At 46.5% G+C, this 4,525-nt stretch overlaps 1 pseudogene; it reads right to left on the bottom strand.

Annotated features, from left to right (window-relative positions):
- Nucleotides 1–317: 317 nt before the first annotated feature.
- LOC121464544 lies at nucleotides 318–3,524 on the bottom strand (annotated as a pseudogene).
- Between the last annotated feature and the right edge of the window lie 1,001 nt (nucleotides 3,525–4,525).

The raw sequence follows: 4,525 nt of genomic DNA, 5'->3' as shown, positions 1-4,525 counted from the left end.
TTTTTTTTTAATCTAATAAATAAATTAAAAAGAGTTATCTATGGGAGTAAGATTAATATGCTTCACCATAAAGACTTCATTCTATCTGAGTATTTAAATGGAATATTTAGTGGAAAACTCCTCAAAAAAAGTTTGCTTGCTGTGTACGGTCAGCTGGGGCATGGATTCTGGGCTTCCACATGGTTTCTGTAGATCACGAACACAGGCTCCAACTGTTGTAGAATTACTAACCCAAAAGAGGCCCTTGGAGGCAGCCCAGACCATAGACATCAGCATGGCTTTGTGTGTCAGCATAAGCTACAGACATCAATGCAGCTTCAGGCTGTAGCACAGATCGTGGACATGGCATGGCCTTTGATGGTAACGTGGACCACCACAGACTCGGGCTGCAGTAGAACCTCAGACCCAGACATGCCCCCCGTGGCAGCACAGACCTGAACATCACCATGTCCCCTGGGGTCAATGCAGGCCGTTCACATCAGTGTGGCTCCCAGCAGCAGCAAGACCCATTGATATTGACATGGCCTCAGTCAGCAGTACCGTCCATGAATGTCCACATGGAACTCAGGCTTCATCACAGCCTGGGGCAGCAGACACCAACATGGCCTCTGGCGGCATCATGGACCAAGGTGGTCCTTCGAGGAAGCACAATGCCGAAAGGGAACCATTCCTCATCTCAGGCCTCCATCATTGCTCAGTCAGGAAGATCCTGCTGCACACCACCCTGCTCAACCCTACTCAGCAATGTGTCCCGCTGTCGACCACAGCCCTCTCTCAAGCCCGTTGCTGTCAATTCGTCCCCATTTCCGCCTCTCCACAGCACACAGACAGCTTCATTTTTCTCTTTCCCACCTCTCCATCGCATATTTGTCCATCATAGCAGCCCCCACCTTGAGGCCTGGCTGACTTCTGCCACCTATCCCAGGCAGCCTCTTCTTAAAGCTTTCTCTTTGAGACATCATGGGAAAACCTTACAGATACACATGAAGAAGGAAAATAACATGATTAGAACCATTGGTGTCTGCCAGCTAATATTGAAGCTGAAGTTTTGGGAATTTGGCATGATACAGGAGCTGAAAGAATGGATTGGACCAGACAGTGGTGAGGCACACCTTTAACCCCTTGGGAGGCAGAGGCGGGAGGATCTCTTTGAGCTCAAGGCCAGCGTGGTCAGCTAGGGCTATACACAAAGAAACCCTGTCTTAAAAAAACCAACAACCAAAAACAAATAAACAAACAAAAGAACAGACAGATACTTCTCTCCTTCTTTCTCACCCTCTCCTCACCACACCAACCTCACAATCCCTCTCTAGGGCAACCATGTCCTCGTGGGCCTGAGAGAACTCCCCCTCTTCCAGGTCCTCACCCACATACCAAGCACAAAGGCACACTTGGCACACTTGGCACACATCAGATTAAACTTGTGATCTAGGAGAGCCCAAGCCTCAGCAATGGCTGTGGTGTTGCTCAGCATGCACACAACTCTCTAAACTTTGGCCAGGTTTCCACCAGGTAACACAGGGAAAGGCTGGTAATTAATACCAACCTTGAAGCCAGTGGGCCACCAATCCACGAACCAGATGCTGCACTTGGTCTTGATGGTGGCAATAGCAGCATTGACATCTTTGGAAACCACATCACCATGGTACAGCAGGCAACAAGTCATGTATTTACCATGGCAAAGATCACATTTCACCATCTGGTTGGCTGTCTCAAAGCAAGCTTTGGTGATCTCTGCTACAGAAAGCTGCTCATAGTAGGCTTGTTTTTTTAGCAGAGATGACGGGCATATGTGGCCAAAGGGGCACTTCCCTATATGGGGAGAGGGTACCAGGTTGATCTGGAGTTCTGTCAGGTCAGCATTTAGGGCCCCATCAAATCTGAGGGAAGCAGTGATGGCAGATACAATCTGGGTAATAAGGCAGTGTAGGTTGGATGCTCAATATCAAGGTTTCTACAACAGGTGTCATATATGGCCTCATTGTCTACTATGAAGGCATAATCTGAATGCTCCAGAGTGGTGTGGGTGGTGAGAAAGGAACTGTAGGTCTCAACCACATCAATGGAAACCTGGGTCCTAAGTGAACAGAGAGTTCCAGCTTGGAGTTCTTTCCATAATCAACAGAGAGATGCTCCATTAGCAGGGAGGTGAACCCAGAGCCAGTTTCCCATCAAAGTTGCGGAAAACCAAGAAGCCATAAAGACCTATGCACTGGTCAGCCAGTGTTCAAATTTGGTCCAAAACAAAGTCAGCAATCTCCTTGTCAATGGTGTAGTGTCCACTTGCATAGTTATTGGCAACATCTTCCTTCCTGTGATGAGCTTCTCGGGGATGAAGAGTTGGCAGTAGGAACCAGTGTGAACTTCATCACCAACTCTGAGTTCCAGATCTATGAATACTGCCCAGGGCACATGCTTGCCAATGCCTGTCTCACGGAAGAAGGCTTTAAAGGAGTCGTCTTCCCCCAATGGTCTTGTCACTTGGCATCTGGCCATCAGCTTGGATGTCATGTTCCAGGCAGTAGATCTCCCAGCAGGCGTTGCAGATCTGGACAGCAGCCTAACCAATGTCATGAAAGTGTCCTCTTGCATGGTAGCTATGAGTTAGAGGGCGAGGGTGACAGAAGCAGACGCCAGATCCCCAGTTACCATTCCCAACAGCTAAGAGGAGCGGTAAGTCACACAATGAGGGTTGAGATCATTTCTTAAAATAGTAACTCTTCAAATTCACTGCTTATCCCTTATTAGATAAACCATCCTTTTGTTCTTGAACTCGCTCAGTCTAGCCCTGGTTTTCTTCTAGCTGAATGTGTATGTAGGTGGGTAAACAGACAGACAGATTTTCCCACAGTGACTCTACAGCTCTTTGCTACCTTGGAAGGGAGGGGCTAAGCATGGTCATGCTGCTTTGTTTTGTACAACCTGCACAGTTGTGACAGATTCTTGACTTGAATGGAGGCGGCCTCCTGGAATGTTGGATCTGTGACTGATTGTGAAATGCAGAAGGGATAGCTTGTCCTTAAATCCTTCCCGTCCGCTGAATCACTTTAGGGCCACCACAGCACATTTGAAGGCACCAAACCACCAGCAGGGCAGTGCCTTTATTCCTCGGCAGTCAGTAGGGAACCATGTTCTTCTCTTGTGGTCAGTTTCAGATTTGAGATTGTTTGCCCCATCGTTTATCATCTTAAAAACAATCAAGCTAGGCATGGTGGTACTTGCCTTCAATTCCAGCACTCAGGAAGCAGAGGGAGGTAGAACTCCAAGTTCAAGGCCAACCTAATCTACAGAGTGAGTTTCAGGACTGCTAGGGCTATTACACTATTACCCTGTCTTTAAAAAAAAAATTAAATTCCTTGATCAGTAACAGGTGGAGTCATCAAAAGAGAAATCAGGTTTGGGTGGTACCTGTGTGGTAGCAATGGAAACACAGATAGGCAGGCATCAGCCTGCATCACCTCAACAGCCTGTGCTATTACTTCCACCTCCATCCCCTTCTGCTGAGTCTTGTCAAACTGTTTCATCCCAATTTCCGATTAAATAAAACTCAACTGATTCTTGTACTGGCTGGTTTTGTGTATCAACTTGATACAAGCTAGAGTCATCAGAGGAAGGAGCCTCAGCTGAGGAAACGCCTCAATGAGATCCAGCTTTAAGGCATTTTCTCATTTAGTGACCAATAGGGGAGGGCCCAACCCATGGTGGGGTGGTTCCATCCCTGGGCTGCTGGTCCTGGGTTCTATATGAAGGTGGGTTGAGCAAATCATGGGATAAAAGTCAGTAAGCAGCCTTCATCCATGACCTCTGCATCGGCTCCTGCTTCCAGGATCCTGCCCTGCTTGAGTTCCTGTCCTGACTTCCTTCAGTGATGAACAAAGAGCAATGCTAAAGTGTAAGCCAAATAATCCTTTTCTCCCCAAGTTGCTTTTGGGTCATGGTATTTTGTCACAGCAATAGAACCCTAAGGTATTTTTTTTTTCAGTTTACCCCGTGATTCACTGCTTCCCGTGCTCCTCTGTCTTCTCTCCTTTCTATTTATGAATGGCCAGCCTTAGCTTGATTTTTGTCTTGCCAGCTTTTCTTAAATTATTCTGTCCACCTTTTGCCTCTGGGTTTTCCCTTCTCTTTGTAATAATGAACTTACAATATTACCAATATCATTCTTCAACTTCATCTCCCTGTTTCTCTTTAACACCTTTGTCAGAACCAGGCCAATCAAAGTAAATATATAGTTAAATAAATAAATAACACACAAATGTAATGCACTAGATCTTTCGTGGATTTTTATTATGATTATTGTTAAGATAAGAGTTAGGGGAGCCGGGCGGTGGTGGTGCACGCCTTTAATCCCAGCACTCGGGAGGCAGAGGCAGGCGGATCTCTGTGAGTTCGAGACCAGCCTGGTCTACAAAAGCTAGTTCCAGGACAGGCTCCAAAAACCACAGAGAAACCCTGTCTCGAAAAACCAAAAAAAAAAAAAGTAACATTTATGTTGTTTTGCAAACAATTAGGTTTCATACCGGAT

This window comes from Microtus oregoni, unplaced genomic scaffold (assembly GCF_018167655.1).
Source record: "Microtus oregoni isolate MIOR12 unplaced genomic scaffold, Mior012 000028F_ref0000031, whole genome shotgun sequence".
In the NCBI taxonomy this organism is placed as follows: domain Eukaryota; kingdom Metazoa; phylum Chordata; class Mammalia; order Rodentia; family Cricetidae; genus Microtus; species Microtus oregoni.
This window is presented reverse-complemented; position numbering and strand designations above follow the sequence as displayed.